The following is a 14,769-nucleotide window of genomic DNA, read 5'->3' on the forward strand; positions in this document are numbered from 1 at the left end:
TAGAAAGACACCCTTGAAATAACTGCATCGTCGTGCTGCTGACACTGTAATTCGGACAATGAGAAGGCATGGAAGACATCTTGACAGGCAGGAATCAAAGAACTCATGTGATCAGCCAGGGATGTAGCTCTGGAAACGGCTCCTATATCCCAATCCTCACAGGATGACAAGATAGACGACACATCCTCGGCAGTCATGGAAACATCCATCTCAGAGTTTTGATCGAATTCACAGTCAAGTGTCTGCGGAAGACACGTCAGACGGAATGTCCTCTGTACAGAGGTACATGCTTCAGCAGTTCAGAGTAAGACTCGGACAGAAGTCGCTGACTCACTGGCTTGACGAACGGGTCACGACTGAGTGCATCCGCTACAACATTCAATCTGCCAGGGACGTACTTGATCTGAAAGTTGTATGGGGCAAGTTTTGAAACCCAGCGCTGTTCACACGCGTCTAATTTAGGTTTTGTCATGATGTGTGTGAGTGGATTATTATCAGTCCATACAGTAAACTCATGGCCTTTAAGCCAATGGCAAAACTTGTCACATACGGACCATTTCAGGGCCAAGAACTCCAGTCTGTGTGCAGGGTAATTGGCTTGGCTGTGGCTCAAAGACTTGCTGGCGAATGCTATAGGACGTGCTTTATCCTCGCCAAATGGGAACTTGAGAAAGCACTGCGCCAAGGCCGTCTAACGATGCGTCGGTGCAGAGAATAAAAGGACGTTCAAAATCAGGGTGGGCTAACACCACACTCTCGACAAGAGCTCTTTTCAACTCCTCAAAGGCGACATCACAGGCAGGGGTCCAGTCTTGGGGAGACAACTCCCGGAAAGTGCCAGTTCTATTACGACTACTTGTGCCTTTTGCCAAACGTTTTTGACCAGCCGTCAAATTGAACAGCGGCTTTGCAATTCGAGAGCAGCCAGGGATGAAGGTCTGGTAGTAAAGAACCATGCCCAAGAATGATCTTATTTTCTTTGGTAAAGGTGTGAGGCCATCCTCTTTCATTAGATCCTTCTTCTGAAAGGCAGAAATGACAGCGACCTTGTTTTCATCCACGGAAACTCCAGAACCGCTGATCACATGGCCCAAAAATTTGATGGAGCGCCTGAGAAAGTGACACTTTTTTGGAGCCAACTTCAAATTACTAGCTCTCAACCGTGCGAACACCACTTCCAAGCGTGTCAATGCTTCTTGTTCAGAACGGGCGAAAATCAGCAAATCGTCAAGATAGCAAAGGAGGCTGGAAAAGTTCAGATCCCCAAATACGCTGAGCATCATGCGCATAAAGGATGCAGGACTATTGCACAGGCCCTGCAGGAGACGGTTATATTCATACAAGCCCATGGGCGTTGTGAATGCAGTGTAATGCCGATCGGACACATGGAGTGGGACGTTGTAAAATCCTGACGTTAAGTCCACAGAGCTGAATAGAAGATTGCCACCAAGAGCAGCCAGGCAATCCGCCTGATGGGGCAAGGGATGAGCATCCTTGACAGTCTTCGCATTAAGCCAACGAAAATCTGTACAGACTCTTAGTGATCCATCCTTCTTCCAAACCATTACCAAAGGAGATGCATACTCGCTGGCTGACTTGCTAATAATGTCTTTTTCTTCCATGTCAGAAAGAACCTCTCTCAACTTTTGGTAGTGGGCAGGAGGGATTCGGCGATAGGGCAGACGGAATGGACGCTCATCGCACAAATGAATTCTGTGTACAAAGTCTTTTGCTTCTCCACAATCAAGTCGGTCTTTGGAGAAAACATCATGATAGGACACAATAAGGCTTGCCAACTCCTCCTTCCATGACTTGGAGACTTAACACGCTTCAATATCAATGTCCCCCAAACCATACTCGTGCAGTAACCGCACAGAGTCAACAGAAGGAATGGGCTTTGGGAAAGCTGCGACAGGAACATAATGAGGTCTGCACATGCCTTGCGTGACAGTAACATCCTCCACTGCCAAACAAGGGGACACATCAGCCAGCTTAGCGTTACGACGAAGAGTTATTGGAGACTGTGTGGGGTTCAGAATCTTCATCGGCAGCCATTGATCCCCCCACAAAGGAGTCACTACACGTCCAACAAGAACATGACCGGATGCCGAACGAGAAGTAGTGGGTTCAACGATGACTGTGCTTCCTGGAGAAATTTTAGTGTCAGCAGGTAGTTTTCCCCAGACCAGGTGCTCACATCTGGGAAGCAAAGTAACTGCTTGACAAAGTTTCACTGTCCCAAGTTTAGCAGGCTGGTGAGGACCAGACCAACGAGAAATACAGCTCAAAAGTTCAAGAAACTCTTCGCATTCAGGGTTGCTGTTTTGGCACGAAATAACTTCCCAGTACTTCTTTTCGGCTTTCATCTTCTGGAGCACGCATTTGATAACATTACTGCCAATAATGAATTCGTCTTTCTGTCCAGGCACTACTAAGGTAGGAACGATGAACTTGAACCCATAGACTTCGATTTCCAGGTCATATGTGCACTTAGGCTGAATAGTAAGACCACCACAGCCCACCAGGACTACGTTACCAGGAATCATTGAGGGATGCGAAAGAACTCCGTCGGCATGCAACTTTGACTCACCTTCTGTACTCAGGGTGCAAGCCATACTGCCAGAATCAAGCAAACCATTCAGTACGGACTGGCCACTGACAGTTACAGGAGCGTAAAACAGTCCACTAGCTCCATCAATTTTCTGAGATCCCACATACAGCACTGTTTTGTCGGTTGGCAACAATTTACAACTATTTACAAATATCTCGAGCGGGTCTGACTCGTCTTTTGGGGTAAGTACGCCACTGCCCATGCTATCCCCCTCCACACATGGGCTACTTAGTTTAACTGAGTGGCAGGAGAATGTGGCTCAAAGCTTCTTGTTTTGGGACAATCATTCTTAAAGTGTCCGGTTTTGAAGCAGTTACGGCAAAGCCTCTGGCGCATACAATGTGTATGTGTAGTGTGCTCTGTAGATCGACATACCTTACATACAGGGCTCGAACTAGGCTTGGAATCTGAGGTTCTGACATGACATCCAGGATTGGACGAGGACAATGAGGCAGTGCAGAGAGATAAAACTTTATCCATCATGCTGACTAATGGCTGCATACTGTCATTAGGCATAAACGGGGCAGCTTTGGGGTTGAGCTGACTATTTGAACATGGTAGCTGATCTGATGAGCGTCCAGACTGTTTGGGAGAACTGGATAGTGGATCGTCACAGAGAGTCACAGCGTTCTGATGGCAGGTGGACGCAGGTGAGTAACGTTGGGTTCTATTAGAAGTTCTTTTCAGGTTCCTGCGGTGACAATCCAGTCGCTCTTGAACCTCGGCGGCACTCCACTGTTCAGCAGGCTTAAACTGAAAAGACAAAGCAAGGCCAGGATCTGGACAGTGAGAGACAAACATCATAACAGCTTCAGCTGCAGGATCCTCAACACACTTTTTGTGCCTACGTAAACACTCATCAGCCACATCGATCGCCTTATTCAGCCGTATCCAGTAGTCCATGGGACTCTCGTCTGCTTTAGGGAGAGTGTTGTAAAAGTCAGCCATGGGCATGTTCAAGTAGGTCAACTCACTGAAATTGCGCTTCAGTATGTCAAACACTGTGGTGGGGAGCACTGCAGCAGTCAACCCTGGGAAGCAGCGCAAGGACACTTTGACTACATCCCTTGCTTTTCCGGCCAATCTGCTCAAAATAAGATCATAAGCAATTTCATCAGTGCACTTCTTACTGTTCAAATAACTGTACATCATGTCTTCCCATTCGTGCACCGAAAATGAATCACTTTGATCACCTCTAAAGAATGGTGGAGGTGTAACATCATGTTGGACAATGACTTTCAATTCAGAAGCATCTACACGATCACTCGAATGCTGCACATCTGACTTGGACTGAACTCGTCTGGGTTGTTGTGTTAAATTGAGAATGGCCGAAATGCTCTCGCCAATTTTCTGTGCCAAATCAGAAATAATACTTCCTAGAGACTCAGGAGTAATAACATGGTCAGCATTCGAGCGGGCAAATGGTGTAGAACAAGCAGCTGGACCCACTGAGGTACCAATAGCCGAATCAGATTCATGTACATGGTCAGTGTCTAAATTAAAGAGAACCCTCCCCCTCCCAAAACAATGAGGTGAAGTTTCAAACATTTTGTCAGGACGACTAAAAACAGCCCCACTACCCCTGCCGACTGGGAACATGGCACTAGGTTGCTGCACAGAGCTGGATGTATCCTGACCAACAGTGTCGTCAAACATGACTTAGTTTGAATAGTAAACACAATAAGAAACGTAATAAGAAAATAAAAATAAAAACACAAATCACCAACTAGTTATGCAGAGAAAAAGAAAAAAAGAAATATGCACTTTTGCAGAAACACACATGTAATGAGTCAAAAGAGATCAGTGTGACGTTTCGGAGAAAGAAAGAAAAGAAAAAAAACGATCACAAAAATTCACCGTCATCAATGAGCGTACAGCGGCGCGAAGAACAGTTCAACACGCATACACGGCGAATAGTCTTTGATCAAACCGAAACAGTTTTCAACCATACCTCACAAAAGGCTTATTGTGCTTCTCTCCCTGAATCACATTACAAAAGGGAAGAAAAAAAGAGGAAACATACCTGATCGACAAAGAAACATACAAACAGCCTCTCAGATTAAAAGGCCCTTATTGTGCTTCTATAAAACAAATGTGTTGTACATGCGTCACCATATGCTCACTTCCACATTTAAGAGAAATATAACTCAAAAAGTGCAAAATGACAACAATCATCACACATACACGTAGAATAACATTATTCACAAGTTTGGGTGAAGATATATAGATATAAAAGTAATAATTAAAGTAAGGATTAAATAGGATTATCAGACAACCAAAAATAAACCTACCTCTCCCTGAATCACATTACAAAAGGGAAGAGGAGGAGACAGAACAGGAAGTTAAGTCACCTAGCGATCATACCACATTTAAAGGGGAAGCACACATTGAGATCAGGTATCCACAAAACGTACAAATGAACACTATTGGGTGAATTAATGAACAATTTTGGGTGAATTATAACAATATTTAGTAGTACACTTTGTATACCTGTTACACATAATCACCTTAGAAGGGTTCTGGCTTTACAGACACATTTCACGAGTAGAAATTATAAGTACTCTGACAAACAAGGGTGGAAGAGGCCAAAAAAGAGACGACCTGTCCACATATGTCCCATGACAAAACCCTGCAGAGAAGCCATGCATGATATGATGAGTTCTTCAAGTATTTGCTCACAAGCGTGCCTTAAGAAGTTTTCTTCCTTTTTTCCCTCCCTTTCTGCTCATTATTATTGAAGAAAGTAAAACAGGACCAAGGGGAAATACATAGGTAAGGAGAGGTAGTCTATCTACATTTCAGATTTTGAAAATTTCCCTAAAAATATTCTCTTAATGGATAGACTAGCCTCATTTGAACCGTGTCATATGCTATGCTTAACAGTGCTACAGCTACATAACACAGACCATGTCTTTGGAGTAATTCAACGTGTCATCTAGTCCTGTGCAGCCGGCTGATAGGGGGCAAAGAGCTAATGATTAATACCACGATATAATGGGCAGAAAAAAAACATGGCAAGTTCACTATGGAGGCGTCTTCTGTACCTGACCGATAGCAGCAGGGCACAGACAGATAAACAAGAAACCATCCCCCTCAAATCCACTTTCGGTAAGATGCGTGGAACAGGAGAGTTCATGCCAATAAATAAAGATGCTTTATTGCTTTGCTCTGATTGGCTACAGTAAATATAACAGCGTATCACCAGCTAACAGCACAACCACAGGTATTTTCAGAAATATTTGACAGGTCTAAAGACGAGACCCATTGGATTACAGGTTGTATAAATGTCATTACATCATCACACCTTAAGTTGGTGAAACTTTGTTTGAATAAAGTATAATAAATAGGACAAAGCTGAGGAGTGAAAGAGACGATTTGCCTTTTTGCTTTGTTGAACCGCTGTATCCTTTTATTTAATGCAAAACTTTTAGTTGTAGTATGTTAGTTCAGTCATAAATGAAAACTCTGTTTAAAATTAACCAAATTCTGCATGATTTTGTTCAGTGGCACACAAAAGGACTTGTTAGGCAGAATGTTACAGTGACATGTAACAGCAGAATGTAACAGTGAGTACTCGATGAGCTTGTGTTACTTTAAAAATAAATTGTCATTTTTGCTTTGTAAAGAGCACACCAACGTACATTTTTTAATAGATGTTTTTGTTTCCATGGGTGTCCTATACGTTACATATGTAAATAAATACCTGTATGCACAAGCAGAAAATGAAACAGCTCTGTGTCATGTTGAATCGTCTGAAAGCGTCTGCTAAATGACTAAATGTAAAAAAATGACTACATGAATCAGCCATTCATGTGAATACTTTTGAAGATCTTTGATATTTTCTCTAATGCAACACCAAAACGCTATGATTTAAAAAAATAAAAGGACAGCTACTATGCTGCTAATTTACAGGGATAGTGGAATGTAAGTGATAAGTATTAGCAGCTTGCCAACTACAAGAACAATACATTTGAATGTACACCTGCTTTGTTATGTCTACAAATTTGAGAAGTACATAAAGAAACAAGCACAAGTTCTCCAAAGCTTCATGTGGACATAATACACTCTGTGTATTATGCTGTGTGCAAACAATCATAATAATAGTCTGCGTTTATGCAATAACAGAAGAAGCACAGTGGGATTGTGAACATAAAATCATCAGGATGACCCTCATTAGTGCTGCCGTTTTTCTTTCCAATTGCCTCTGTGCATGAGGTCTGTGATCGCTTTGGTCATCCCTAATAAATAGCATTGCATTTCTCCATCTCGGAGCAATCCAAATTTAACAGAAACCTCAAGTACTAGTCCAATACGCTAGACATGTCCAGGATTTCCTCCCATTTATCGAAGGCTTGCAGTCTGGAGTGTTTTCACTGCTGCTTTCATATGTATTTGGAAGGACCTGATGGTAGTTATTGTAGATCCTCTGTCAGTGGGCTGCAGTTTCCATTACTCCAGTGGAAGAAGCAGTAAAGAGAGGCTGGTGTATAGACATGTGGTCCGCTGACTGATGAGAGGGGTGCTACTACAACTGAGCACTTTGATTTTGCTGTATGGAAATATAATTGACAACATCAGAGAAAGGTTGCGGTCGTAAGTTTACATGTGGCTTGCAGAATCTGGAAAATGTTTAGAATAAAAAGGAACATGCATTTTTTATAGTAGTCTGAATAAGCAATGTAAAATAAGTAATATTTTATTTAAAAAATGTTTTCGGAAAAAGAGAATTAGACAGAATAAGAGCCCAACATATATGGCGACTTCTTCATTTTTCAATATATTTTAAAAAGCACCCTAAGGTGATACCTCAAAAAGCTGGTAAATAAATACATTTCTGCAAATTACTTAAAATTCCTACTTTAAAGATACTAAAATATGTAAAAACCATTTTTGATTTGAGTTTTGATTTATTTATAAAGAATGTATGTACAATATATCTCTGAGACCTAAAAATGCTTTAGTTCTTTTCTGGTTTAATAAAAAAAAACAATATTGCAATGTTTTAATATCAACCCAGCAATTAAAAAAACAGAAAGTCAGTTACTTTGCTGTCTATGGGCGGGAGTCAGAAATCTCCCCAACCTTATCAAAACTATCTTAATTTGTGATGCGAAGATGCACGGATGTCCTAGGCTTGAGGAACATCTTGAGGGTGAGTAATTCATGGCAGAGTTCCCATGTAATAGAAGGAAATCTGATCATGAAAAGGTCTAATGGTCCAAATTTGCTTATATTTGTTTACACTCTCAAAAAATGCTAGGTTACTTTATTTATTTGCTTGGTCAAAAAAGACAAATCCAGACAATGTTTATATCTTGAAACAACCCAGCAAAGGTTAACAGTTGGATTCATCTCGAACCAACTGAGTTGAAAACAACCCAGCATTTTTTAGTAATGATCTAGAAATAATTTACACATTTATTTTTTTTACATTGTAGCTTATTATTGGTTTACATTTCATTTTACAGAAGAATTTGATATTTGCAGATTTCAATTAAATTAATATTTAAAATAAATTAATAAAAAGATTACTGTTCTCTCTGTATACAGTATTAACACAAATATGTAACTACCATAGATTTATTTCCCAGGGCCAAAAAAATAGCAAAACCTAGACTAAAAACTCTTTCATTCTGTTGAATGGAACTCTGGCAGACATTACAGTAGTACTGGTGAATTGTTTCAGATATTTGCCAGATAGAAGCATGACACCCTACATTCTGTCAAAATGCCTCATGTCTCTGGTTTACAAACCCTGCAAGGCTCAAGCAGATGTCTGTCAAAGTGACAGGGCCTGGCGCTAACAGCAACCGGATCATGAGTGACGCGGGTAAAAGCGGGCAATGGATGAGGCTTTACCCAGAGCCACAGCAACACCATGTCCAAGCGTTAACAGATGATGCACATTTCAGACATGCTAATTCAAGCAGTCAGTTCGGCCATGAAACCATTTCTTCCTGCTCTCTTTCGCTGCCCTGCCAATCAGACTGCCCAGGGCTTATCTTCAACATGAAGGATAGGGAAACAATACACAAAAATACCACAATAGAGGTCACAAGGGCTTGGGGTGAGAAGATACATGGGGTTACTGATTTGAGGGAGGAGAGTTTTGAAAGTGTGTTTAGTGTAAATTTACCCAAAAATTTTAGAAAGAAAAAATATAAGTATGTACGTACTTACGTATGTATACATTTATTTTGAATATATATATATATATATTATAACTTTGGTGATATATATATATATATACAAGTATCCTATGGAAAGGGAGAATTGGACAGAATATTATGTCTAAAGATCTGTTTTTCTCCTCAGACATTAAACAGCCGACTTCGGTCTTCTTTTCTTTTCCAGGATTTACCTGTCCGCCCCATACATGCTACCCAATTGCATAGCTAACATGCAACATCTTACATCATTGAAATTAATGGCATGATTTTTATGAAACTGAAAAAATAGACAAAGCTAAGAATGTATTGAGTTTCTCAGGTCACTTGCAGGTTGGTTGCAGTGACCTACTGAAATGTTTTTCTTTTCAAGCTTATTCTCCAATGTGGTGGAATGTTCTCCAAACATTCTCTTGGAGCTTAACAACGAAACATAATACATCATACAACAATTCTTTGTCCATGCTGCCTGAGCACATGATCACTACGGAAGCAAACATATAAAATAAATTCATCACTAAATCTATACATGCCTGTTAGACCATGGAATATTACAAAAAAATAAGCTTGACATAAAATAATTTGATTCTATAACTGTTAAATACACCGTGTAACACATACTACAGATGTGGAAACTGTGATGGCTTCATAATAAAATAAAATAGTTTAGGACCATAATAGTTGTGGCACCATTTCAAAGATTCCTTCAGAACTTTAAAGACATTTATGGCATGGGCTTTTAAGTTTGCTTAGCTGTCCACCACAGTGGTCCTTCCTTACTCAGGACAATATATTTAACAGGTGCCGTCTTGGAATATTAGTAAGTCACCCGAGTATCCGGATTTTCATCCAGTCTTCTAGTTATAAATACATACGAAACATTGTAGTATTTATTACTGTATAATTATATGAGGTAAACCTAATGGCATGGTATGAAATTTTTGTCAGAATGGCTTTAAAGCATTGAATGCACTTGGGAATTTTATGAGAATAAGTAGTGCACCTGGTTTAGTTTCTCTTTTTTTCTGTACTTCCTTTCTTTCTCTTGTGTACACACATAAAGAGAGCAAGTACAAGCTAATCACTGTCAGCTCATGAACATCTGGATTTGATCTGATCCAGCTTGCTGTCAGGTAAGCTCATTATGAACACTAAAACAAAGGAGATGAAAGCAAACATTTGTACAAATAAACCTGACTATTAATCATGCAGAAAACGTTGCTATAAAAATGTAAATGCGTATAGTCAGTACATTTTGTTACTTATTCTTGTTAGTTAACATCATCATGTCATCAACATGTTTAAATACTTAATTTACTAAGTAGGCCTCTGGGCTATTTAGAAATGAATAATTTCTACAGTATGTATACTAACAGTTTCAATTCAAACATTATACATTATATTCAATCCATTAGTGACATTGAGTGCATTATTAACTTAAAACAATAAATTATATTTTTTATAACATTTATTATTCTATCACAAAGCCCAGCACATTATTTGATGTCACACACTTGACATTCATTAATGTATGGTGGCTGATCACAATATCTTTCTGGTTAGTTCTCCATCTATAAAATATCATAATGCACAAATGTTTGTGTTGTATGTACTCAGCATGGCAAACACAAGGGGGTGCCCTTATCCTTTCTGTGAGTCCAGCGGGATCACGTGTGTTGAAGATAAACACACACAGACGGACGGTTCAAGACGGCGATGCTTCTGTGCAGCTGTCATGAGCAGTCTGAGCACTGTTCAGTCAACACACAACATTGATCAGCTATATGACAGCACACACCAGACACAATGTACAGAACAATAGATATGTCAGCTCTCGTGGTTCCATTTTGGATATATGCTGTATAGACTTTGACTATATCTTTCTTCCTTTCTTTCTGTCTTGTTCTTGGAAAACCACACTGAAAAGTATTATGGAAAAAATATGGAACAAAAAAGAGAGAAAGCAAAGTCTTGCTCTAGTGCTTTAACAGTTCAGTTCTCTGGCAGTACAGGATTTGATGTCTAATGCCAGTGATTTCCCCCCTTTGCGAATGAATTAGTGTCTGCCAGCGCTGGCCACATTTGTCATTTGAATTTATGCTAATGAGGGCTGAGGGGTCCTGGTGAAGCTGATAGGCCAGAGAAGCTGCCTCAGTCTTAGAGGCTTTACAAGGCATCCCCAGATGCACAGACTCCCTGACCTGTCATTCCAGGGGGGGCTTCTGGTGTCCTATGCTGATAAGGTAGCTAATTATCTCTGTCTGGAAGTGGATTTAGAGGCCACAAACTCTTTTTCTCTGTGTTCGGGTGCCAATATTGAAAGCAGAGCCCGTATATACCCTCACTTAACACGGACCTTACACTTAACACAAGGAAATAACACTCGTGATTCCTAACTGGCATAAAAGCTAAGTTGACCATCAGTCATTATTAATGTCATATTCATTATTAAAGGTGGAGTGTTTGATTTGGAAAGGCGCTAACTTTATCCTGCTGGCACGGAAATTATAATCCCACCCTCTATGCGATTCGCCGTCCAAAGCCACGCCTCTTCCAAACACATGAATGTATTTCGGAAATCCACGTAACGAATTACAAACTAATCCATTAAATTCTTCTCGAAGCATGTGCATACCTGTCCAAAAGAAAGAGAGCAACCATGGTATCGTGTAAAAACTGAACCGATGTTAATTCGAGTTTTTCTTCTTTCATGATCCAGATGTTTTTTCGTCACTGCTTTTTCAAAAACTGACTTTGTTTTGTAGATTTACTTGTTGTCGGTTCCACAGGAAAGTTTGATTGTTGCTGATTGTCCGCCATTCTCCCTACATTGACACAGCGGACATGAGCGCGCTGGTGACGTATGATGTCTGCGTGAACAGGGTGCACAGTGGTATGCAAAATATGTTGGCTGAAAATGTACACATGACCAGTCACAGCGTTCGGCCGGAACGTTTTGATTGGGTCAACGTTTTTTGGTTCTACTCCTTTCACAGACGAAATATAATTATAAAAATATTATTTGACCACTATACTTCTTGATTGCTATCAGGATGTAAAGAGATATCCAACCAACATGACAAAAAATGTTTCTGGACAGGATCACCCACCATGCCTTTAATGTGCAGCATCAATGTGACAACAGTTTTATGCTTGGTAGTTGAATGTTGATGTACGTTTGAGAAGGATTTTCTAAAAAAAATTTTTTATACAAATACAATTGCTCATTCAATTGTTGTTTATTCATTTTATTTTGTAGTGCATTAACTAACATTAAGTAACATTTAATTTAATTACCGTAAAAATGTATTAGAATATGTTAAAATGAACATTTACTGAGATTAAGAAATACTGTTGGAATAATATTTATTGTTAGTTCATGGTAACATAGGCTATAATAAACATAATAATAGAACCTAATTTTAAGTGCTATACCAATATTATTATACAATAGTTCTGGTCCTCGAATGTAACATTGCTGATATTTAGTATAAAAAATGTAGTATTCACTTTGAAAAGTCTGATATTGCTGACATTGGTAAAAGTTTGGAAAATTAAAAGCGGCCATGTCCCAACCTTTCTCATGGTAGATAATGGCTATGAGATATAAAATAAAATAGTTTTTTATGTTGGAAAGAACAAAATGTTCCATCAGACCTACGTATCTATATGTAATTCACAGCATGGATAATCATTTAGTCAACTTGGAGGAAACAATGTTTAGATAAGCTTGGCTCATGATGATATGTTTAATATATGTTCTACAATTTATTATTGAAATGTCTCAGTGAGAAATTTACAGATCTTCTGTAACTGTACAATGATTTACCCAGCACCTACCGCAGTATCAACGCCGACTACGCCCCTTGCACCAGCGCCTCTTCAAACACCTCCCCGTACACTTTCACCGGACTTTTAGTTATGGACTCCATTTCCCAGAACTCTGTGCACTCACTCATCATCACTGATTACAGTCACACCTGCATGCCATCATCCACACCACATAAAATCAGCACTCACCCATGCATGTTGGTCAGGTCTAGTTGTTTCATGGTTAAACGTTATGCTTACCTCAGACTACCCATGGATGTTATTAGTTCGTTGTTCCCGTGGATGTTTACCTGTTCTTAGTTTCGTGGATGTTTACCTGTTCGTTGTTCCCTGGATGTTTACCTGTTCGTTGTTCCCGTGGATGTTTCTCTGTTCATTGTTCCTTTGGATGTTCTTCTGTTACCCGTTTACCCTATAAAGTGGATTTAAGTTACCTTTGGTGTTCATCGTGTCTGTCAGCCGTGTGTGGTATTACACAACATGATGGCCACACCATATTCATCACCGGACTCCTTCACCATCCTAGAACCCTTCACTGACCCCTAATCGGACCTGGACGACTTCACCTCTCCAGAAAACCAGTTACTACAGCTCTGCCAGGACGGCATGTCTCTAGAGATGTATGCGGAGGACTTCTTCGAGGCGTGCTCGCTGATGAGTTGGAACGACCCCGAATATAACCATTTATTTTTGTTGGGGCTGGATGATGAGCTACTCGCCCTCATTATGCTTCCCGACGCAGATGAGTACCCCCTGGAGGACTTCATTAACCTAGTCCTCCAAGCTGCGTGGTGTGAATTCTGTGTCGGGGAGAGTGATGAGTGCGGGTATAGTAGTCATCCGGTCCCGGCCATAAATGGTGGGGTTGTTCCGGCCCACTCGGAATGCGCGCCTCTAGCCTCCGCAGTCCAGTGTTCTGAACCCCCCGGATCCCACCCCGAACCAGAGACCAGTCAGCCACCCCTCATCACAGAGCCCTCGTCTGACGTCATTGCAGACGGAGAGCCAGAAACCACAACGACACCGAAGCCGGCAAATGACACAGCGACTGAGCCAGCGTTCGTCCCCAGCTCCATGGTGCGTCTGACCAGGTGCGTGAGCCGGTAACATTGTCTGCCGCCGTGGGAGTTCTGGTGGACTTTGAGGGCTTCGAGGGAAGTCCCGTGCACACTCCCGACACTGAGGGTGAGCTGCAGATGACCTCTGAACTCCTAGACTGGACACATGAAACTGACTTTTGGCTGCTCCCTTCCCAGCTGGTCCTGCCCAGCCTGCCCACGTCCCCACTGGTCCCGCCCAGCCTGTCCGTGCTCCCGCTGGTCCCACCCAGCCTGTCCGTGCCCCCGCTGGTCCCGCCCAGCCTGCCCGTTCCCCCCGCTGGTCCCGCCCAGCCTGTCTGTGCCCCCGCTGGTCCCGCCCAGCCTGTCCGTGCCCCCGCTGGTCCCGCCCAGCCTGTCCGTGACCCCGCTGGTCCCGCCCAGCCTGTCCGTGACCCCGCTGGTCCCGCCCAGCCTGTCCGTGCCCCTGCTGGTCCCGCCCAGCCTGCCCGTGCCCCCGCTGGTCCCGCCCAGCCTGTCCGTGCCCTCGCTGATCCCGCCAAGCCCTTCCTCGACAGCCAACTCTCCCTCGCCAGTCCCCAAGCTCCCACCCTCCCTCCCTCTGCCTCTTCTGCCTTCATCTGCCAGCTGTCCAGCTCTGGAGGTGTTGACAGCTGGAAATCTCTCAGCTCACCCTCAGCATGTCAGTGCCGTTGGGTCGGTTGAGCCTCTGGATCTCCAGCCGTCAACTACACCTGAAGACCCCATGTCTCCTCCCCTGGCCTCCAAGACCCAGACTCCACCTCGGTCCTCCGACTCAACGGCTACACCTCGGCTCATACCTCCCTCATCGTCACCGTGGCCCGTCCTCCCTCTAGCTCCACCAGGCTCCCTCGTTCCGCTCGTCAACCATCCGCCGCCTCGTGGCACCTTTCCTCCAACAACGCTCTGTCTGTCTGCCCCTCTGCTCCCGTCAGGCTCCTCCTTCCCTCCTGATCCACCTACATCCTCACTCGCTCTGGCTCCGCTGCGGTCTGCCTTGGCCACGCCTTCTCCTCGGTCGCCTGAGCCATCGATTTTGCCTCAGCCCTCCGGACCGTCAGTGTAGCCCAGGCTCTCCGTC

This window comes from Triplophysa rosa, unplaced genomic scaffold, assembly GCF_024868665.1.
Source record: "Triplophysa rosa unplaced genomic scaffold, Trosa_1v2 scaffold54_ERROPOS3237409+, whole genome shotgun sequence".
In the NCBI taxonomy this organism is placed as follows: Eukaryota; Metazoa; Chordata; class Actinopteri; order Cypriniformes; family Nemacheilidae; genus Triplophysa; species Triplophysa rosa.